This window comes from Podarcis bocagei, assembly GCF_964188305.1.
Source record: "Podarcis bocagei genome assembly, chromosome: 15".
NCBI lineage: Eukaryota > Metazoa > Chordata > Lepidosauria > Squamata > Lacertidae > Podarcis > Podarcis bocagei.
Window position 1 is genome coordinate 12,362,871 of NC_138141.1, and position 24,759 is coordinate 12,387,629.

At 43.2% G+C, this 24,759-nt stretch overlaps 1 protein-coding gene across 6 annotated transcripts in view; it reads right to left on the bottom strand.

The window, feature by feature from the left end:
- Window positions 1–24,759, bottom strand: part of PKNOX2 (PBX/knotted 1 homeobox 2) — a 443,888-nt gene that overhangs the window by 354,690 nt on the left and 64,439 nt on the right. Inside the window, exon 1 of one of the 6 annotated variants that reach the window (XM_081171733.1) lies at window positions 14,221–14,240. The exons of the other annotated variants lie outside the window; for them this stretch is intronic. The gene's annotated coding sequence lies outside the window, so the exon portion shown is untranslated. Of the gene's footprint in view, window positions 1–14,220; window positions 14,241–24,759 lie in introns of those variants that run through there. 6 annotated transcript variants of the gene reach the window in all.

Consider the following 24,759-nt stretch of genomic DNA (forward strand, 5'->3'; position numbering starts at 1 on the left):
TAATGTAACACTAATGTCTCAACAAATGAAACTGATTTGTAGAAAATGTAACTTGAAAAAAGAGTTGGTTTTGTAAACCAAGAAATCTTTAATAAAAATATGTTATTGTTTTTGTTTTGTTTTTAAAGGCAACAAAGGCATTTGTATTTGTACTCCCCCCCAATATTTTTTTATCATTTTCTTTACACACTTATTTAAACGGTACATTAATCAATGTATAAACCTTTTTGCTTTGCCGAGCTTGCGACTTCCCTCCCTCTCATCAGCTGGTATCCCTTATCGAATCCAGTCGCGTATTCTAACTCTTTACTTCGTAACATCCTATCTACATTGTAGGAATTACTTCAATCCTGCTAGTGTCTTTAAATTTTTACAGTTGTCATTTAAATATACCATAAATTTACCCCAGTTTTTCTGAAATTTCTGATCATCCTGATCTCGGATCCTGCAAGTCAGTTTGGCCAACTCAGCAAATTCCATCATCTTCGCCTGCCACTCTGCAATAGTAGGTATTACAATAGTAGGTAATACTAGGCATCTGTGTTTTTAAAATGAAGTTAGAACACCTCTTGAGATAGCGTGTTCTCCATAACAGAGAGCACGTGTTGCGGTTGGGAAAAACAGGCCACCCTGCAGTGACTAGGCAAATTTGGAGGAACCCAAGCCTTTAAGTGGTTAAAATTCGGTTGCTGGGGAGTTTTGATGGTTGCCAATTCGGAGGAGGGGTCAGAGTCTTTAAATACAGGGGCCAGACGTTGGACGTTCTCTTGGCCGTTTTGCACTGGATCACCCGCCCCCCCTTTTATAGGGTGGTTTTTTGTTTTGCTCAATTGACCTTGCTATGCCTGTCATGGGGTCGTCCGCCTTGGAGCGGGGGGCTGGTAGGAATTTTGCCATCTGGCTGATTGGCTGGTGCCATTTGGTTTTTGCCTACTGCGTAGCAAATCGTCACAACTTGTAAGGTTGGCGGTTAGGCATTGGTTAAATTGGTGCTTGGAGGGGTAAGTGCCTACCCCTCCAAATGATGCGGAAAGGGAATTCCGTTAAAGGAATCCAGGGGCTTGCCATTCTTTTCGTCCTTGTCCCCGGAGTCGGACCTGGGCCGTGCAAGCCCCACCGGAACATGAGGGTGAGAAGAGAGGAACTGTTACCCAGCTTCATTTTCTCACCCAATACTTGTTTCCCACGCTGGCTTCCGTTGGTGTCCGGAAGGGCCAGCTCTGTCCTTGAGGGCAAGGACAGATAGTCGGAACCAATGCCTAAGCAACCACTCACATTTTTTGTATTTGAATAAAGTTGTGGCCAAAATTATGCCAAAAACCTTAAACAAAAAATCACGTGTGAAGTGTGAATTTTTTGGTGGGTGGCACTGTGGGACTCAACACGCAACTACCACCTCTGGTCACCCTGGTGTGTTCCCAGTGGGAGAGGGGAAAGAATCTCAAAAATAGCCCTATAAGGACTGAGGTTGATCAGTGGCAAACCAGAATGCTGACTGGCTGTTGTGGGAAGGCAACAGAAAACTAGGAAGGGAAACAGAGCGGAGTGTGGAGTTCTGAACAATAAGGACTCCATGCTGCAACATTCTACTGCAGGTCCCAGTTGTCTATTTTATTCCTATTGTTTGAGACGTAGCATATACAGGCACCTTGCTTTGGTTTCCCTATTGTTGTTGTTGTTTAGTCGTTTAGTCGTTTCCGACTCTTTGTGACCCCATGGACCAGAGCAGGCCAGGCACTTCTGTCTTCCACTGCCTCCTGCAGTTTGGTCAAACTCATGCTGGTGGCTTCAAGAACACTGTCCAGCCATCCCGTCCTCTGTCGTCCCCTTCTCCTTGTGCCCTCCATCTTTCCCAACATCAGGGTCTTTTCCAGGGAGTCTTCTCTTCTCATGAGGTGGCCAAAGTATTGGAGCCCCAGCTTCAGGATCTGTCCTTCCAGTGAGCACTCGGGGCTGATTTCCTTAAGAATGGATAGGTTTGTTCTTCTTGCAGTCCATGGGACTCTCAAGAGTCTCCTCCAGCACCATAATTCAAAAGCATCAATTCTTTGGCGATCAGCCTTCTTTATGGTCCAGCTTTCACTTCCATATATCACTACTGGGAAAACCACAGCTTTTACTATACGGACCTTTGTTGGCAAGGTGATGTCTCTACTTTTTAAAATGTCTCTACTTTTTAAAATGTCTCTACTTTTTAAAATGATAGGTTTCCCTATTGGATCTGGTCAAAAACATTTTTTAAACGACGACAACAACAAAACACCACCCAAACTTCGGAACTGGAAGCAGGATGGGCAACACACACCACAGAGAGCAATCCACCTTTCAAACTGCCTCTAAGCCTGGGGAGATAAACGATCCGCCTTCAGTAAAAGATACCATATCTAACACATAGGCAGCCAAATGATTCCCCCCCCCCACCTTGATAAGAAACCCTTCTTAACCTGGCTCTTCAGTGATAGGGAACATTAATTTATGCAGAGGGTTTTATCGAGCCTATATGGTGATAATGATTAACATTCCTGAGAAGGTTGCAGCAAAACCTAGCAAGGGGGAAGGCAATTACTTTGATTTCAATGGAAAGTTTGCATCTTAGAGGGAAGGCTGGTTTGCAGCACTCTCCACGACGCTGTAGCTTTTCATCTGCACGTTATTTTTTATATATAAAACACTCCAATTTGAAGTAGTACAGGTAGGTCCAAGGTAGACTGTGCCACACACTTTTCTGCAAGTTTGCATTGATACATAGGGTGGTATGCAATGCTAGTCCTACACAGAGTAGACCCATTGAAGTTAAGAGACACGAGTAACTTAGGTTCATTCATTTCAGTGGCTCTACTCTGAATAGGACATAGCTGAATACCCCCTTACACCTTTATGTTGTGACTGAGATGCTTACAGGGCAATACTATGTGTGTCTACTCACTGGTAAGTCTCATTCAAGTCAATGAGACTGACTCCCAAATAAGTGCATACAGAATTTCTATGTTAAAAGAGATGTGATTTGTAAGGAGTGATATTACTATGAAGAAAAACAACTTGTTTATAACCATCTAATCTGAAATGGCATCCTTACTCACCAGATACCAGGCTGCCTAAGGCTACGATCCCAATCGCCTATAATTACATTGTAGAATAGATTCAGATTACAAACGTTATCTGCAAAATAGTATTATAAACAAGTGGACTTGAGTGTGGCACCCACAGCAGATGTCTAACGAGCGCAGAAGGATTTCTGCTCACACACAAACGAAGCTCCTATTCAAATGGCAATTCCATCATGGAGGCACCTCCAGGTCTTGCAAGGAGATGGGTGCGATTGTAATAATCTCCCTTAGATAACTCAGATAATCTCAGTTATTACAATGTTATAAATAACCCTTCCCTACGATCTGTTGCTTTGCGGTGCGTGTCACAGAAGCTGGTTCGATGACTGGCCAATAGTAGAGAGTAGTTTATATGGGCAAATTGGGTAATACCCAACCAACCAGACATTCTCCCCCTGCCTGCCTTCTTACCATAATTCAAGCAATCAAGGGCAATTTCATCAAAACTGGCAGATAAAAGATTGACTCTTCACCAAACATGGTCAGCATCCTGTAGCCTTCCAGATGTTCTTGGATTCCAGCTCCCAGCAGCCCCATGGTTATCAGGGTTGACGGCAGCTGTAGCAACATCTGGAAAGCTGTAGATTCCCCATTCCTGCCATACAGTCAACAGTTGGTTCAAAAATCTGGTGCAAGTACATTTTAAACTGCATTTCTGCCTTCCACGCCTGCACAGCGCAGTTAGTTGGAAGCTCAAATGGGCTTTAGGTGGGTTTTATGAAATCTGTCCTTGCAGATTCAAATGTTGTTGTTGTTATTGTGTTCTTTTTTTATACCCTGCCCTTCTGGCTGGGTTTTCCCATCCATTCTGGCCAGCTTCCAGCACATATAAAAACATAATAAAACTTTAAACATTAAAAACTTCCCAATACAGGGCTGCGTTCAGATGTCTTCTCCTGTGTAGTTCCTTATCTCCTGGACATCTGATGAGAGGGTGTTCCTCCCTAACTACCTAGGGCGACTCTGAGTAGAATACAGTGGTGCCTCGGGTTAAGTACTTAATTCGTTCCAGAAGTCCGTTCTTAACCTGAAACTGTTCTTAACCTGAAGCACCACTTTAGCTAATGGGGCCTCCCGTTGCTGCTGTGCCACTGGAGCACGATTTCTTTCTTTTCTTTTCTTTTTAAATGATATTTATTGGAGGTTTAAAAATTACAGAAAAAGAAGAAAAAAGCAGTAAAAAGTTAAACAAAACAGAACAATACCTTACTACACATCAAAAATAAAAAACAAAAAGCCATACAGGAAAACAAGAAGAAAAAACAAAAACATTTTAAAAAAACACATCCAATATTTCCGTATCTTTACCTTTCATTTACTTGTTTCATCGACCTCCTCACACCTCCCTTTTTTGTATTCTAGTTCAATTAACTATTTCAGCAAATCCTTTCCATCTTTCTCAATTTTTGTTCTATAAATTATCTTAACACAATCTAACCTTAAATTTTCCACTTTGGTCCATTAACAGTCTATTTTTACTTAATTCTTTATAACATTTCTGCTAAAGCCATATAGCTTCATTCCAGCATCCTTCTAACATTCATTAATTTTGCAATATTTCTGTAAATATACTTTGAATTTTTTCCAATCTTCTTCCACCGACTCTTCTCCCTGGTCTCGGATTCTGCCAGTCATTTCCGCCAATTCCGTGTAGTCCATCAGCTTCATCTGCCATTCTTCCAAGGTGGGTAGATCTTGTGTCTTCCAATGCTTTGCGATAAGTATTCTTGCTGCTGTTGTAGCATACATAAAGAAAGTTCTATCCTTCTTTGGCACCAATTGGCCGACCATGCCAGGAGAAAGGCATCTGGTTTCTTCAGGAAGGTATATTTAAATACCTTTTTCATTTCATTATAAATCATCTCCCAGAAATTCTTAATCCTTGGGCATGTCTACCAAAGGTGAAAGAATGTCCCTTCAGTCTCATTACATTTCCAGCATATATTATCGGGCAAATGGTAAATTTTTGCTAGCTTGACTGGTGTTATGTACCACCTGTAAATCATTTTCATTAGATTCTCTTTTAAGGCATTACATGCCGTAAACTTCATACCTGTGGTCCATAACTGTTCCCAGTCAGCCATCATAATGTTATGTCCAACATCTTGTGCCCATTTAATCATAGCTGTCAGAGCTGCTTCCAGATCCTAGCTCACAGAGGATCACGCTAGCCAGCGATCATTTTGTAAAAGTCTTTATTGAGTTACAGTTTCCATTCTCAAGCTGCTGCGTGCAACTCTACGTCTTATGGGTTAGACCGGCGAAGCTCCGTCTGAGTCTCCGCCCCCTGTACACCAGCTAAATGCCCTAGCCTTACTCCACCTTTTCCGCCTGACCGTTCTTCTCTGGGTCCCTCTGCCCCCCATAGTCTCTTCCTTCCGGGACGCTTCTGACGCTGACCCCCCGGACCCTTCTGTCTCCTTGCGTCGGGCTTTAGGACCTGGCTCCCTTCCCGGGCTGCTTACTGCGCCACCTTCCTGTGCATTTGAACTTGGCGCGCGCGCCCAACCTTCCACTTTCCACCTGACCGTTTCTTCGCTCCCCGATGGAGGTGTGGCCACTCCTGACTCATGCCCTCCCTCCTGCTGCGAGCTGCCAGAGCTCGGTACCTGGCGCCCTTCCTCTCCACTGCGTTCTGTTGGTGATGCTGGTCCCGATTTCCCACTGCTGCTCTCTGAGCCCCCTCTGGACCCTTCTTCCTGGGGTGTCCCCCTAGGCTCCCCCCTTGCTCCAGCCACTGGCGCCCCTTCCTGTGAATCTTCTGATTCACTGGAAAGACTCGGAGATCTCGGGTCGTCGTCATCACTCATCTTTTCTTCTGCCTCCTCCCCTTCGCTCTCTGTTTCCTCCCTTGCCCTCGCCTCTGCTCCTGAACCCCTGACAATAGCAGATTTCACCGTTTCATCCTGAGTATTCCATTTCAACAGCAAGTTATACATTCTTGACAGATTCTTAACTTTGGGGTCTAACAATTCTGTTTCCAATTTTGATTTTCCCACCTGGAAGCCTAGTTTTTTGTCCACATTATATGCTTCCATTATTTGATAATAATGGAGCCAGTCTCGCACTCTGTTTTTTAATTTTTCAAAACTCTGCAGTTTTAATCTGTCTCCCTCTTGTTCCAGAATTTCCCAATACTTTGGCCATTTGGCCTCCATATTGAGTTTTTTCTGAGCCTTTGCTTCCATTGATGACAGCCATCTTGGGGTTTTATTTTCTAGCAGATCCTTATATCTTATCCAGACATTAAACAGTGCTTTTCTGACAATATGGTTTCTAAACGCTTTGTGTGCTTTAACCTTATCATACCACAGATATGCATGCCAACCAAATACATTGTTGAAGCCTTCCAAATCCAACACATCAGTGTTTTCAAGAAGCATCCATTCTCTCAGCCAACAAAAGGCGGCTGATTCAGAATAAAGTTTAAGGTCTGGCAGGGCAAATCCACCTCTTTCTTTAGCATCAGTTAATATCTTAAATTTTATTCGACGCTTCTTGCCCTGCCAGACAAATCTAGAGATGTCTCTCTGCCACTTCTTGAAACAGTCCATTTTGTCCAAAATTTGCAATGTTTGAAACAGAAACAACATCCTTGGCAATACGTTCATTTTTATCACAGCAATTTGGCCTAACAGTGATAACTTCAAGTTTGACCATATTTCTAAGTCCTTTTTCACTTCAGTCCAACATTTTTCATAGTTATCCTTAAATAAATTCACGTTCTTAGCAGTCATGTTAACCCCTAAATATTTCACTTTCTTAACCAGTGTTAATCCTGTCTCCTTCTGAAACTTATCTCTCTCAATCACAGTTAGATTTTTCTCTAAAACCTTAGTTTTCATCTTGCACCGGAGCACGATTTCTGTTCTCATCCTGAAGCAAAGTTCTTAACCTGAAGCACAATTTCTGGGTTAGCGAAGTCTGTAACCTGAAGCGTATGTAACCTGAAGTGTATGTAACCTGAGGTACCACTGTACCATCTCTCCACCTAATATCTCAGAGGACTGATGCAAGGTTGCAGCAGGATAGCCCTTTGTGCACCACCCTAAATAACATTAGTACCTTGATGAATGCTCACCTAATCCAGCATCTTGGGAGCAGCCTTCATACAGTTGTCAAAGGAAAGGCAACATTTGGTGTGATCCTTCAGAAATGCTGAGACAGAGCCCCAGAAACTGCTTTGCTTGAAGGCAGCAGGAGGGAAAGCTGTTTGTTGTTCTTGGTACTGTTATACTGAATTTGCGATTTTAATGTTTAATATTGCATTTTGGTTGCTTTTCCTTGCAAGGGTCTTTGAATATTATTTTAATAAAATTGGTGTTGTTATAAAAACTGGGGAGGGGGAATCACATTCACTATATTACACACTTGCTGTTTTTCATTGCAAACTCCTCTGGATATTATTTTAACCGAAAAGCAAGAAACAAATATTAACTACTGCCACTCTAGCAGCAAGGTGATCTGAGTTTAAGCAGAACTTAGAAAAAGTTCTCCCTGTCCATAAAAAAGGAACAATACAAAAAATATTAGCTTGAATTAAAGTGTACTAGAACACTTTTACTGTACCAGGCATCCCCCAGGAACACTAAAGGTAAAGGGTAAAGGGTCCAGTCATGGCCAACTCTGGGGTTGCGGTGCTCATCTCGCTTTACTGGTTGAGGGAGCTGGTGTACAGCTTCCAGGTCATGTGGCCGGAATGACTAAGCCGCTTCTGGCAAACCAGAGCAGCGCACGGAAACGCCGTTTACCTTCCCGCCAGAGCGGTACCTATTTATCTACTTGCACTTTGACGTGCTTTCGAACTGCTAGGTTGGCAGGAGCAGGGACCGAGCAATGGGAGCTCACCCCATTGTGGGGATTCAAACCGCCGACCTTCTGATTGGCAAGTCCTAGGCTCTGTGGTTTAACCCACAGCGCCACCCGCGTCCCTTCCAGAAACACTAAGAAACTAAAAAAACACCATGCAGTTTTGCCAGGTTCAGTCTACCTGCTTGATTCAAAATGGCATCCAATTGTATCCAAACATAGATGAAACCTGCTCCTTGAACTCAGGAGCCAACATGCAAGATTTAGTCACGATATCTTGCAAAGTGTCCGAAGGCAGAGCAAACAAATAAATTTCCAAAATATATAATAGATGTGGGACACATCAAGATGGCTGCTCCCTAGATTTTCAGTTGGCACTGCAGCCAGAAAAACAAGATACCTTTCCCAGTTGACATGTAACAATCATTCATTGCTTTTATTACGCGAGCCAGATCGCTTAAAATGCAAGACACTGGAAACAATCGCATTATTTCTCCTCCTGCTAAAACCGAGACACATTTAGAACTCACATCTCAACTCAAAAGAATCGGGACACATTTCCCAAATGGCTACTCAGACCTGATATTACCTAAATTGTTTCCGTCTGTCAACCCAATGGCAGTGAATTATTCAACTCGCAAAAGATGCATGCAGCCATCCTAGAATGCTGGATCAAAGGACCCCAGACATTAGGGAAAGATGCGCTCCAAAATCAAGATGGAGGAGGGATTAGTTTTAAACAGATTTATACGGGGAATTTGGCAGTCCCCGCCCAACTCAGCTTTTCCAGCATCAGTCAACCTTTCGCATCAGGGTTCTCACTGTATGTCCAAGCTTCTCATGCACTGTTGCTTGGTGTGTTTTTTAAAAGCTGAAATATAAAATTTTTATTCTATATTTTTACATATATTATATTATCTCCTTCCAATTTTTTAATTCCCCGTACAGTTTTTCCTTCCCCTCCCTTCCCACCCCACCCCCCATACCCATTGGAAAGGTTCAAACAATTGTCCTCAGCCACGGGCATAAAAGCTGAAATAATTACACACAAAATGACATGGAAAAAATACATATATATGAAAGAGTCAAGCCCCCACATTGCACTATATTTTTGCAGCAAAATTTTGTAAGCATTACTACCTAAGTATATTTATACAGTTACACAGCCTTGCTGTACGTATCTGGTTATGTGCTGGTTATTTTGGGACTCCTGGAGTGCCGATGAGTATAATGTACATATAATGCTATATGTACAGCAATGCGTGAAAAATATATACATTAATGCACATAGTGTGGCAATTTTATTTTTAGCAAAACTGGGAGGGGAATAACTCACCTCTCTCCAAAACCAAGGAGTGCGAATGGAATTAGAAATAAAGAAAAAATCTGCGAGGGTTATGCTTGACACAAGATTTTCAGAAAATGATATCCCTAGTTCCAATGTAGGTATTCATTTCTACCGATGATTAATTGCAACATTCCTCATACACTGCTGACACTTATGGCATCAGTGATGAGCACATTAGTGAACAATTTGTTTTCCCTTCCTTCCTGCTTCAATCAAAGTCCCTTAGTCATTCATGTTCAAGCAAACAGCTCAGGGAACAAAAGCTTTTATTGTCATGGGAAAAGGTTGAGGGGGTTGTTTCTGAGGTCAGAAAAGAGGGAGAGAGAGAGAGATCCAACAGTCAAGGTGTTCCCACTAGGGAGGGGGGAGAAATTAGATTCAATTCGCATTTAAAGGTGCAACTCCTTAGTTCACACTTTCTGAAACTTGAGAACTGGAACATGAGAAACTCCTTTGAATTTCACACTTATGCAAATGTTGCGATGCAGTTCTCCAATCAAATAACGGTCACAAAGATTCATATATTGGGGGGTGCATAAAGATGAATATATTAGTGAAAATAATGTACAAAACTGCATTACAGTAGTCAAAACTGCACGCAAAAATGTGTTTTATTGGGAGAAATTCACACTCGAACACTGAGGAATTTTCATGAGCATTTTTTGTTCTGTTGCAAATTGTTACAGAAATGTGGGGGGCTGACTTAAAGACTTGGAAAATGAGAAAATGAGAGCACCAAACTTGACAGATACATCTGTCCCAACTACCTGCACCTTTGGTTGTTGTTGTTTTTTAATTTAGAAAAATTCAGACCATATCAGTGTCCATGTGATGTTAGGGTTTCCTGCCTCACTGTGTATCATTTTACACTGTCTATCTCAGTGGCGCTCCACATGTTTCAGAGGGGAGAACTGAAGGTGGCTTTGGAGAGACAAGGATGGCTGTAGCGGGCACACTCATAAAATCATAGAATCATATTCATAATAATGCATTATTTGTATGCTGCCCATCGACTAGGTTGCCCCAGCCACTCTGGGCGGCTTCCAACATCTGATGGGATGGCATTGCACAAGATGATGTTGTTCTAAAGTGGACTTTCAGCCAGGCTTTGATTGCAGTTCAGCTGACAATATATATTACATTGCAGCCTAGGGAGTGTAGGCATATTTCATCATCATCTGACACAGGATTAGGGAGCCTTTAGTCCTCTAGTTGCTGTTGGGCTCTGGCTCCCATCAGCCACAGCCAGCATGGGTAATGGTCAGAAATGCTGGGAGTTGTAGTCCAACAACAGCTGGAAGGGCATAGGCTCCCCACGTCTGACTTAGAGCACAACCAATCAGGAGAGCTGCTGCTTTGATCCCTTTCCACTCACCGTGCCACTAGAACAACTTGTAAATAGCTCAAGACAGGCAGTTCCTGCCAAATATATACCAGATAATGCCAAGAGAATGATAAGAAGGCCTTACTGTAAATGGAAGCAGATGGAAGTTAATTTTACAGGGCCTAACCAGGTGCTTGCTTTCTCAGAGAGATTTCATTGCGACACTCGAAAATAGTTATTTTAGGATAGGCAGCTGGGATATCATTGCACTATCTGTCCCTTTAGGTTTCAGATGACATCATTCGGCACTGTGCTTAAATCCAGCCCTTCCCCTGTATCAAATTTTTAAAAATGCTTTGGCTTAAAAAAAAATTACTCCACTACAAATGTAGTATTATGAGGCAAGAGCAGCAGCCAAATAATTAAAGATACAGTGGTACCTCGGGTTAAGAACTTAATTCATTCTGGAGGTCCGTTCTTAACCTGAAACTGTTCTTAACCTGAGGTACTGCTTTAGCTAATGGGGCCTCCCGCTGCCGCCACGCGATTTCTGTTCTCATCCTGAAGCAAAGTTCTTAACCCGAGGTACTATTTCTGGGTTAGTGGAATCTGTAACCTGAAGCGTCTGTAAGCTGAAGCATCTGTAACCCGAGGTACCACTGTATGTCATTTGGGCTGGATATTTAAGAAGTGGAAAACAGAGTTTCTCATACTGCATTTGACTGTAAGTGCTCTGCAAACAGTTGCTAATAAAGCCAAAGTCATCTGAGAGCTCTTTCTCATCCCATGTTGATCACTGTGATGAGCTTTAGGTGGGGCTGCACCAGGCAGGTTGTTCAGAGGAGCAACATGCTACTCTGCTGCTGAGACAGCTGCACTGGTTGCCCATTAGTTATCGGGCCAGAATCAAAATTCTTGTGTGAATTCACAAAGCCCTGGACAACTGAGGGCCAAAGCAATTTAAGGACCCCCAAATTCCTTATGCTCCACCTCGGTCACTGAGACCCTCTGATGGAGCAATTCTGACAGTACCCCATGCCCAGGGGCAAAGTGTGGGGAAGGCCGGGGGGCCACAGCCCCAGGCACATGATTTTGAGGGTGTGTGTCAGGGACTGGGCAGGGGAAGAATGGTGGAGACAGCCTCCCCCATCCTGCCTTCCAGGGAGGAGGAAGAGGAAGATATTATAGATTTACAACAGGGGGTCGAGGGAGGTCACAGCTCAGAGGCAGATGAGGGGGGAAGTTGGGAAATCAATGGAGAGCCAGATCAACACCTGGCTGACATGTTGTCATTTAAAAGCATTCCAGACCCTCCATCTCCCAGAACCTGGCGAGCCTTAAAAGTAGGAGAGCAAAGAGCTCAAAGACAGAGGGCAGGTAGCAGCACCCGGAGAGGAGAGGAAATGAATGACGAATAAGGAAGTGGGAGAGATGGGGGGTGGAGATTCACACAGGACAACAACATTACATAAGAGGCTGGAAACTTTTCCTTGTCTTTATAATTTCCTGTGCAACCAGCCGGGAGCCGTTGACAGCATCCTGACAGGGTGCAAGCCAGGTGCCCCCATACAGGAAACCCCTTCCTGCCTGCTGCTGGGGGTCTCTGGGCCCTGGAACCCAGCCTGGCCTAACCTTGCCACTTGCATGCAGTGGTGGCTGGTCCCATTGGGACTGGTAAGGCAGAAAGCAGAGAGACCAATAGTTGGCAGAGCCAACAACAGGCAGAGCCAACTAGTTCCAGTTTTGTCCCCATCCTGCTCCTGGCTGAGTCCCACAAGGGCAACACTGAGACTAAGGAGGAGGAAGCTGGCAAGCAATGGCACCCCCTGGGCTGCTTGCAAGCAGGAAGACCGCCAGGTGGAGGTGGCAGTGCCACACTCACCCTAATAGACCAGCCACCACAGCTGACTTCCATCCCATTTATTCGTTAAGTGACTTGCCCAGTTGCGCTCTGCGGCTGAGACCCATGGGGATGAATTCATATTGGACCATTTCTCCAAGGAGGGGTACATGGTTGACCCCCTTCTCATTCAATCCCCACATCAACTCTGTAGGGTAGGTTAGGCTGAGAGTGAATGACTGGCCTAAGGTCACCCAGATAGAAAGGGAAATGCTGTTGACCCTTCCCCTCTTTCTTATGGTTTTTTAAAAATCTTGAAGCCAGAGTTGGATAGGACAGTCCTTCAAGTAGAGAACACCTTGAAAGTGGGAAAGCTATCCTCTCTAGAGTAGGACACATGGCTTCTCAAAGAAAAATACAAGATGGGTAGACATCCCCAAATACTTTAGTTTCTGAAGGCAGAAATCTGGGCCTTTTCAGCAAGCAATTTAACCAGTTAACAAGGAATTGCAGACCAATCAACTCTGAATCCAGGCTCCTCAGCGTGGGTTTTCAAAATCCCACTTCTAAACATCTAATTATTTTGCATCCCCAGCACACAAGACTTTATCACATTCTCTCTCTCTCTCTTCTACCAAACAACTTATTCCCAAGATAAAATACCAAACTCCCTCTCCCTAACCCTGACCTGTAACCTCATCCTGGGAAACTCATCAGCGCATTTCTTCTGAAATGTTTTCAAACCGAACTTCTGAAGTACTGTTTTTGTCAAGTCTTTTTAGCCTTCAAAAGTTATTTCCAACATAAAATGTAAAGTACAGTGAAGGGAATTCTAAAGGAAGAATTATTCAAGATGTGTACGAGACATAAATCTCTTAACCCTCATTCAGAACCAGTCGCGCTTTTCTCCTAGATAAACCTACATACCCAAAACTGAAAATGAGGAGATAGTTTGCAAGTTTGAGTAGTCTACTTATTTTTGTGAGAATGCATTTTATTTTCTTGTTCTAATTATTGGACACCACCCTGAGACAATTGTTGAAGGACAGCATGGAATTCTTCTAAATAAAAGCATTTGACAAGCTCTTGAGCTGATCACCAACCCAATTCATGACTCTATTATAACTGGGGGGTTTGTGGCATGAAATCACACATGGCAGGACTGCCCAACCAGAAGTTGGGTACCATTCATCTGGATCTTCCTGATTTTCATATAGGTCAGGGTAGAGAGCATGTGCTCCTCAAATGTTACAGCTCCCTTCATCCCTGACCATGGGCTGGGGGTGATGGGATTTGGATGGACTGATATGGCTCCAACCTTCCCTCAAAGTCCTGTCCAGCAATAGTGGAAGTCAAGAGAGTGATTTGGTGGCTCTGCCTCATCACACCAGCTGCTGCCGCCATCAACCCTCAGCCTTGGACAGCAGTGTGAGCAGGCACCCAGATCGCTGGATCACGGTCTCCCCCACAACGAGACATCCTATTTACATCCTAGCAACTCTTTCTAAATTTGCATCTGTACATATGAACCAGGTAGAGAAGGTGACAAAGTTTGTCAAAGCAAGCAGAAAAGCTTGTTGATGGAATTGAAAAATTCGTACCCCGCAAAATATCCCACCTCACATCCAGCTGCTCATGAACACTCATCCATACTGATCATGTGATAGACTTTTCACTCTGAACTTCTCATCACTGTTCTTGATCTCCAAGCTTATGACTCTGCTTGGCTCTTTGTTATTTTTGCAATGGCTCCGGCTGCACAAATAAACAATAGTCATATCGCTTGGCTCACTGTCATTGTTGTTGTGGTTCCTATACAAACTGATGTGCTTAAATGTGTAGTGGAACCGCTTGTTCATTCTGAGCCCTGCATTGGCATTACAGACGACCTTTTTTTAAATAAAAATAACACCTCCAGATTCTCTCCACTCCTGATGGGATTTTCAGCAATCAGCAGGATGCATTGCCAAAAGCAGAAAAGAGAGGGTATAATATCTTATTTCTGAAAAATGTCATGATGTCATGCATTTATTACATTTACAACAATGCACACTTTTCTGCTTTAATCCCGTGCTGAATTATAAATGTTTTGAATGTTAAAAATATTTTCCAGAAAATATTCACTGATTAATTGAATACATTTTGTTTTTTAGAAAGCAGATTTTTTTAAAGGTGAAGAATAATCAAATGCTTGCTTACTTTTAGTATTTTATTACTATTATTATATATTTTGTATTTGTACATAAAATGTGAAGGTAGCTAGATTTTTCCAAGTGCGCTATTAATATTTTTTCAGTGCAGCATGGTAAACTAACAATTATGTTAGATTAGCATTAAATCTGGCTGACAATTCACATGGCGCTGGTTATTTACCCGTATTTAGACAACAGTTAAGAAATTAGATGTCTGCTTATCAAAACGGGGTGGAGCAGGGGCAGAGACTGGGGACAGAGTGTGCCATTGGTACTTCAGGTAATCATATTGAAGACAAAAAGGCTAAGTTGAAGAAAATATAATGCTGTTTGTTTAGACATCTATCTCCTGCTACCTGCCAGGGGCTGGGCAGAGGAGAAGGAGGAATGGTGGAGACTGCCTCCCCCATCCTGACCCTTCCAGGGAGGAGGAAGAGGATTTGCAACCGCGGTTTGCGGGAGGCCACAGCTCAGAGGCAGATGAGGTGGAAAGTTGGGGGGAAATGAGTGAGGAGGAGGAGAAGGAGGAGGAGGAGTGACAGCTGACGGACACGGTGTCATTAGAAAGCATTCCAGACCCCACCCCCAGAACCCGGTGAGTCTTGAAAGTAGGAGAGCAAAGAGCTCAAAGGCAGAGGGCAGGTAGCAGCACCTGTAGAGGAGATGGTGAGAATGATGAATGAAGAAGTGGGAGAGATAGGGAGTGGAGATTCACTTGGGACAACGCCATTATCCTTAAGGCTGGGTTCTATAGCCCCTCTCTGTAAATATTGAATTAAAAAGGAGGGTAAGGAACCTTTCCTTGTCTTTATACTTTCCTGGGCAAGCAGCTGGGAGCTGCTGACAGCATCCTGACCCTACCAAAGAAAGGATTCCCTAGTGAGGTGGCTGGTTAAGGCAAAGGTGACTGGAAAGGGGAATGAAAATAATAAATGTGGAATATCAAATGGGTGGTGGTAGTGAAACAAAACTGTTTATCTTGTGGAAGGGATATTAACAGCGTTAAAGCAACTATCGTATTGTAGAATATACAAAATAGGAAGAGCTTTAAAACAGGCCATTCTTCCCTGTGCTCATTTCTGTGTGCCCTAGGGGCAGATGTTCTGCACTGGAGTCGACATTTTCGAGCTACAGCTCAACACAGTCGGCTCGGCGGGCAAAAACTCAACAGCAAAGCCAAGTTCATGATCAAGCCAGGCCTGTGCTGCTAAAGAAGACAGAGAATCAGCACAAATCAAGCACAGACATAGCAGCAAGACCATCTCTCAAACCAGCACATTATAATGTATGCAAATTACCCGACATTTATGCTGATGAGTAAGTGGCCTGCCTATTAAGGGGGAGTAATGAGTAATCAAAGATTGGTGCTGATAAAAGTTTGCAAGCAGTTGCACGTTGAGCCCTTTACATCCCACACCTTGAGCCTCCGCATGTTGCACCCACCAAAATAATAACAATAAAAATTCAGGCAGGAGGGGACATAGGAACCCAGTATGTTTCCAAGCACAATTCAAAGTGTTGGTGCTGACCTTTAAAGCCCTAAATGGCCTCATTCCAGTATACCTGAAGGAGAGTTTCCACCCCCATCGTTCAGCCCAGACACTGAGATCCAGCGCCGAGGGCCTTCTGGTGGTTCCCTCATTGCGAGAAGTGAGGTTACAGGGAACCAGACAGAGGGCCTTCTCGGTAGTGGCGCCCACCCTGTGGAACGCCCTCCCTTCGGATGTGAAGGACATAAGCAGCTATCTTCTTTTTAAAAGACATCTGTAGGCAGCCCTGTTTAGGGACATTTTGATTATTTAATGCTGTACTGTTTTTAACACTTGATTGGAAGCCACCCAGAGTGGCTGGGGAAACTCAGCCAGATGGGCGGGGTATAAATAAATTATTATTATTATTATTATTATTATTATTATTATTATTATTATTATTACTACTACTACTACTACTACTACTACTACTACTACTACTACTACTACTACTATTACTGATGCACTCAGCAGAAAGTGACACCCCACATTTGATACAGAGAGTTTTGAAGATTGATTTTCAGCTGAAACCAGAACTTTTCCTGCTGGGATTTATGGATATACAGTTATAAAAGGACTATGGAACTTTGTTACGATATATGATTACGGCTGCGAGACTTCTACTGTATACGCAACAAAGATGGAAGGGTACATGGCTGGTAAAACGAACGGACTGAGCCGAGATGGTGAAATCGACACGTTTAATCAGAGAAAAGTCATTGTTAAAGTTTGTTAAAAGGTTTGAAACCTCTCATAGACTTTTTGCATGAAAAAGAAAATGAAATAACGACATCTGGATTTGAGGATTGAAGATAATGTTTGTTTATAGAAAGTGGCTTTGTGGAGTGTTGTATTGATTGGACGAAGTGAATATTGTTTTTATATAGCAGACACATGAAGAATTGGAATTTATTTTTCTGGATTTATTTTTCTATCTTTCCCTTTTAACCTATTGTCTACTCTTCTTTTTTCTTTCTTTTTCCTACTCTATTTCCCCCCCCCCCATGTTTTTGTGGTATCTATATAAAAGTCTTGATTTGGTTTTAAAAGGGGGAAAGAAATTAGGTTTTGTATTTTTATCTATAAAGCATTATAAAAAAAATTAACGAAAGTGACACCCCATCAATAAAGTGGACATGATTGGCAGCACATTCCACTGGGACATATATTCTCCATGCCCTCCTCAGTGGGAACATGATGCCTCCCCCCCCCCATCTTTCTCATCTCCTGCCCAAGGAAAGCTTTGGGGTCCTTGGGAGCAAGGGGGTGGGAAGAAGGCAGCAGTGGAGATGAAAGTAGGCACTTCAAAATGCCTGCAGATGTTTTGTCTTCACTTGGGACAGGTGTGAAAATAAAAAAACCCAAGGCCCTTTCTGGGCCAATGAAAGGTAGCTTGTACACCCCCTAAAAACATTAGTGCAAAGTCATATCCATTTATGTTTCAGCTTTAAAAAGAAAAACTTTGAAGAAAGGGCTGAGCATTAGCAGAATGTCTCTCAAGATTGCACCACCCTGTAAGCAAGGCCACCTCTGAGCCCTCCATCAGCTTCACTTCAGCTTTCATTGATTTGCCTGGCTATTTTCTTCTCTCGTGGAAAATGTGTGTGCAAGTCACATCCTCTCACAAATTGTTGGGGGAGAGAAAGGAAAGGAAACAGCCAACTAGCTGGAGAGAATTCGCTTTCATAAGGGCTGTGCGTGTCACAATCAACACGTATGCAAACTGTGCAAAAAATAAATAAATAGCTGAGCTGTACAGCCATACATGTAGCATTCGACAAGCGTGCAGTATGTGAATACCATACCATAGCTGAGCTGTACAGATCAGCAAGTGTATACACTCTTTCACACAAAAACATGTACCTGTGCAGAGATAGCTTGTTGTACTGGTGTTCAGTATAACATGTGAACAAGCCTAGAGCTGCTAGGCTTGTTCACTTCTGCGAAGTGAACTTTTTCTGGGATGACAGAACTGTTCTTTAGCCTATGGCCCAGAATTTGTCAGGATTCCTGGAGCCAAGCCACAGAGCCTAGGGCTTGCTGATCAGAAGGTCAGCGGTTCGAATCCCCGCAATGGGGTGACTCCCATTGCTCAGTCCCTGCTCCTGCCAACCTAGCCGTTCAAAAGCACATCAAAGTGCAAGTAGATAAATAGGTACCACTCCGGCGGGAAGGTAAGCGGCGTTTCCGTGTGCTGCTCTGGTTCGCCAGAAGCGGCTTAGTCATGCTGGCCACATGACTCGGAAGCTATATGCCAGCTCCCTCGGCCAATAAAGCGAGATGAGCGCCACAACCCCAGAGTCGTTCGTGACTGGACCTAATGGTCAGGGGTCCCTTTACCTTTACCTTTAAGAGCAACGGTAAACAAAGAGCCCAGTTATGTGGAACTACTTACTGCAGAGCTACCCACAATGCTTTCTACAAACTAAGGCTCAGATTCCTAACTAAAGCCAATTACTAGGGGTCAGTCTGAACCAACGCTACATCTGAAATATAATAATAATAATAATAATAATAATAATAATAATAATAATAATAATAATAATAATTGTATACTGCCTATGATCCCTAGATCTCGGGGTGGTTCACAACATAAAAATATGATATAAAAACACAAAGTACACGATAGAAACAAGAACCAAAAAACACAAACCAATACCCCCACCCTATCCCACAAGAATAATAAATGTCTGAACTACTGTCCAGGCTATCCAGACTCTAGGAGGTCCCAGTCTCTAAAAAGGGAACAGGAGCAATTTCCTTGCAGTGGGATGCAAATTCCCCTATATTATGGATAGGGCTTGCCAAGATATTTTGATGCTAATGGTACCACTTCTCCTAAAGTCAAGGTGCAGAGTCAAGGCCAGGCCAGCTATTCTGGCACCAAGGGCAGAAAAACTCACAAGTGACTCCCCACTTTCTTGGCAGTAAATCTACAACTTTGCAATCATGCTGTCTCCAGTTTGACTTTATCCACATTCTTTCCCCCAATATATATCCTAAAACAAACTGTAAAAAAGGATAGGGGTCGGGTCTGGCGATGCAGCCACTGCCAGAACAACAACTGGTTAAAACAATGAGCTGCTTGCTGTCCTTTCACAGCTTCGAAAAATCAGCTCCCTGAGTCACATTTCTCTGAATTTTGTGCGCAGTTCACCAATCAACCAGCATTAACAGAAGTGCATAGATTAGAGGGGAATGTGCATAAAAGTGTATTTGCGAAAATAACAAACAAAAGTGCACTATTTTAGCGTACATTTCTTGCAAAAATGTGTACATTAGTCAAAAATGTGTTTCTCAGGGAAAATTCACACTAAAATGCGAATAAATCTTCATGAAGTTTTTTTTTTTTAATTGTAGATTGCTGCAAAATGTAGAGAACTGAATTTAAGATGGGGAAAAGGAGAGACTGAGAGGACATCCTTAGCTCTGAAGGTCCGATAGGGACAGATTTGGCCACTGGGCCTGAGGCTCCCACTCCTAGTCTAGCTACATGATGAACATCTGAACAGAGTTATAATTTGGCTCCAGTAATTTGGCTGTCCCCGTTCACTGGCTCAACATCGAAATATGTGATGACTGACCTCTAGTCTTCCATGAAACCATTGGACTGCTTCCTCCTCAGTTGGAGTCCTAATTTGCTGCCCTAATTTGTTCATTATTAATAAATCTTAAAACTTTTGAATGTAATTCCCTTCTGTAGCTATTTCAACAGCACAAAAACGAAAATCCATCACTAATCAAGCAGCATACAGCATATCCTAGACTTTTAAAAGACCCTTTGTGGTGTTAAATTCAAAGCGTAAAATCTGAATATCACCAAGCAAAATATATTTGTCCGCCAAAACTCCTACTGACTGCGGAACGCCTGTTTGTACTCAAACCTCTCCCCACCCCCGTAAGTTTCCTCTTATGTCAGTTGCAGGTATAATTGCTTCCCACAAGTCTAGAGTGCAAAAATCAAACCGGCTCTGGAGGCAAGTCCATCTCTCTTCTGGCAACACAGCAAAAATGCTGAGTTAGACGCTTGCCAACAAATACCACTAATTAAACTGTTAAATGCTGGAGTTTTTAGACCGCAATATACTACATTACTCAAGTAATTTGATGGAGAAATGGCAGTTTATGTTATCAACCTGAAACTGACCATGGACTCACGCAATGAATCTGGTTAGAGGTTTGTGTTTGGAGGGGAGGGGAAAGGACGAAATCACTTGGAACAGGAAACATTAAGGTACATCAGAGCAGGCAGTTGCAGAGAGCACAATATGATGGTCGGGATGAAAGAGAAATTCAATTTGCTTTGTTTTTAAAGGTGATCCTAGCTAATTTGGACTTTCCAAAATGATGTGCAGAGCAAAACACAGCCATCCTTCGAAAGCCACGCTTCTTGAAACTGCAGTGCAGTTTTCCAGCCACGTAATGTGCGCAGAAAAATGCATGACGTGGTGAAAAGCAGGCTAAAAAAGCCTGTATTTGTAAAAATAACATTAAAATATTATTTATATTACAGAAAATTGCTTTGCAAAAGTGTGTTTTTTAGGCAAAATTGCTTACAGGTGTGTATATTTGCAGAAATTTGCTGATGAATTTTCATGAGAGCTCTTTTTATAAAAAAAAGGGGGGAATTATATGGAAATGTGGAGAACTGAAATTAAGATTGGGGAAAAGAAAAACAGAGAGAAACACCTTCACCCATCCCCTAACTGATGATCTGGGGTGGTGGCAGGAATTTGGTCCAGAGAGGGAAGTATAGACTGAATTGCGTGAGAATGGGTTTAAGAGATGGTTAGTTCTGATAACTCTGATCCAAAACTTGTGTTTACTGCCAACTTGTTTGCATTGTTCCTCAAAACACTGCCTGTTGATAGCTCTGTGTAATTCTCAGAGAAACCCACCTTCACATGATTTTTTTCAGTGTCTACTGCAGCACCCACCCAGTACGGTTAGCAACTGTAAGGCTGGTGTCTTACAAAGCTGCATTTGTAAATGGCATTTCCATGCGCTCTGGTTTCCATCACCGTGTCCCGTTGCGCCAGTAGCAGTTTAGTCATGCTGGCCACACGACCCGGAAAGCTGTTTGCAAACAAACACCGGCTCCCTTGGCCTGAAAGCGAGATGAGCACAGCAACCCCATAGTCGCCTTCGACTAGACTTAATCGTCCAGGGGTCCTTTACCTTTTTACCTATTTGGGACTGCAAAAATCCCAGGTCACACCTTTCACAACTCCTCCACTTTCGATAAAGGTAAACGTAAAGGATTCGAACCGCCAACCTTCCGATCAGCAAGCCCAACAGGCTCAGTGGTTTAGACCACAGTGCCACCCGCGTCCCTTCCACTTTCGGAGGACAGCTGAGAGGGCTTGTGCAAGAGAAAGTATGATGCAAACCAGCCTTAAGTGATATTTAAAAGCTGTCCTTCCTAGGCACACAAACTCTGGGGAGGAAGCCCCATTGAGCTTAGTGGGACTGGCATCTGAATAAACATGTCTGGGATTTTACAGTAAGAGTTTTGGAGGTTTTCACAATTCACATTATAAAGGAAAACATAAAAAACTGCAAACGCTTACATTCCCCCCCCCCCCGGTTCTTTAAATCAGAGTTGGCAGGTCCAAAAACACTAAGAACCTGGACCATCCATCCTCTCTCCTTTTTTAAAAGGGATTAATAAAGACAGACAACATATGCTCACCCTACACCAAAAAAACTGGCAGCATCAAATGTGTATGGGTAGCAGCTACCGCTCTCTGTTTACTGTGTTGCTATAGGGAAGGGGCCATGGTACTGGGGTTGAGCACGTGCCTGGGATGCAGAAATGCCCCAGGATTCAATCCCTGTTATCTTCGGTTAAAAGGGGATCTGAGATAGGAGGGCTGGGAAGGATCTCTGCATGAGACCTTGAAGCGCTCCTGCTGGAATGAAGCTGAAAATAGTTGGCGAGATGACGCGACGCAAGGATGGGGGAGGAATCTATTTCAAACAGGAATTTGGCTGTTCTGACCCGATTGAGCTATTCTTGCATCAGACCACTGCTTGTAGCAATTCCCTGGTGATGCAGCAATAAAACTGTTAGCACATTTGCTAAAGCTAAGCAGGGTCAGGTATGATTCCAAATTGGATGGGTGAGGCTGTGCGTTGAGATTCCTGCATTGCAGGGGGTTGGACTAGATGACCCTTGGGATCCAACTCTACAATTATATATGATTCGATTTAAGTGTCCGCTTATGTCCCTACTGCTTGCTAAATGTCATTTTTGAAAAGTTCAACTAGCAATATGCAGAGTTATATGTGGCCGGCTCCAGTGCTAAATTTACGTATCAGCTAAACAAGCTATAGCTTAGGGCCCCACTCTCTTGGGGCCCCAAAAAATTTTTAAAGGAAAGAAAAACCTGGATGTACATTTCCAAAATATAAGATAAAAAATAAATAAAATAAAACCTACATACAGCAACAGTGTTTTGTGTTGTAGGCTCCTAGGATGTAAGTAATGGGCCCCACCTGCTAGCCTGCTCCCTAAAATATCACTGGTTTGCTCATTTCTATATACAGGGTGCCTACATTCGGCATGGGACGCGGGTGGCGCTATGGTCTAAACCACTGAACCTCTTGGGCTTGCTGATCAGAAGGTCGCGGTTCGAATCCCCACGACAGGGTGAGCTCCCGTTGCTCGGTCCCAGCTCCTGCCAACCTAGCAGTTCAAAAGCTCACCAAAAAAGCACAAGTAGATAAATAGGTACTGCTCTGGCGGGAAGGTAAATGGCGTTTCCATGCGCTGCTTTGGTTTTGGTGTTCAGTTGTGCCAGAAGCGACTTAGTCATGCTGGCCAAATGGCCCGGAAAAACTGTCAGCGGACCAACACCGGCTCCCTTGGCCTGTAAAGCAAGATGAGCGCCACAACCCCAGAGTCGTCTGCGACTGGATGCAACTGTCTTCTTCTTTAGAAGAAGAAGAGAAGAGTTTGGATTTGATATCCCGCCTTTCACTCCCTTTAAGGAGCCTGAAAGCAGCTAACATTCTCCTTTCCCTTCCTCCCCCACAACAAACACTCTGTGAGGTGAGTGGGCCTGAGAGACTTCAGAGAAGTGTGACTAGCCCAAGGTGACCCAGCAGCTGCATGTGGAGGAGCGGAGACGCGAACCCAGTTCCCCAGATTACGAGACTACCGCTCTTAACCACTACACCACACTGGCTTACCTTTACCTTTTTACATTCGGCATAAACTGGCTGCATGGCAACATGTACAAATGGCTTTAGATACCTATTAGGTCCATAGAGAATATATTAAACACAAAAAACAGTGGCAATTTGTTGTTGACAAAGGACAGCTGGACATATAAAGGGCCCCATTACCTTCAGTAGCTTAGGGCCTCATCAAACCTAAATCCGGCCCTGGCCGGGTCCCATATAGTCCATGTATAAAAGAGTCAAGTCTATGCTGTATTTCTGCAGCACAATTAAGACCTAAGGGTGATATCCAACTAAGTTCTACAATGCAGGATGCATTGCTACAGCGGCCCTTATAGACAGTTGTCTAGCCTCTGCTTAAACACCTTGCATTAAAGGATACTGGACGACCTCCCAAGGCAGTCTGCTCCCCATCCAACATCTCTTAATATTAGGGAGTTTTCTGTCATGTTTGGCCAGGATATTCTGCGCTGCCATTTCTAGTCCTCTTTCTCTGCAGCAACAACCCGCACCATCTTTTGCGTGGCAGCTCTCTCAGCGATAAAGTGAAGGTATATTTTATACCATTTAGCTCCACTTAGTTGTAGCTGGTGGAGTGTTTCAAGGAATGTTTGATAATCCTGATGCTAACGGACAAGGAAGCAGAAATTGCTGTGGTTTGCCTGCTCGTCTGCAGTCAAGAATGGAAATCAGTCAAGCAAATACTATTGGTATGCATTCGCATTGCTGTTGTTTTTTCTAAGTCTGCAAAGGATATGTAATTAATGACTTTCTAAGAATTGTTTTGATATTTCTCTTAGATTGAAATGAACATACACAAACAGTTATGTAGGCTCACACGTTTATGAAACAATACGTGAACTGAATCACAGCCATCCTTTGGAATTTGCACTTCTCTGAATTTCGCAGCGCAGTTCCCAAGCCAAGCAATATGCAGAAAACTCCATGTATTAGAGTGTGCATACAAACGCCTATATTCATGAGAAGAGCATGCTAAATGCATTATATTAGGTGGAAGTGATTTGCAAAAATGTGTATATTAGGAGGAACTTTCAGATTAATTTTCATAAGGGCTTTTTTAAGCTAAAAAATCACATTGATGTAGAAATGCAAAGAGCAGGGTGGGAAAATGAGAAACTTAGAGAAACTTAGTAGATAGGTAGCCGTGTTGGTCTGCCATAGTCAAAGTAAAAAAAAATTTTTCTTCCAGTAGCACCTTAAAGACCAACTAAGTTAGTTCTTGGTATGAGCTTTCGTGTGCATGCACACTTCTTCAGATGTATCTGAAGAAGTGTGCATGCACACGAAAGCTCATACCAAGAACTAACTTAGTTGGTCTTTAAGGTGCTACTGGAAGAAAAAAAAATTTTTACTTAGAGAAACTTAAATATGCACGTCCCTAGGTACAAGCAGCTGTGCCTCAAA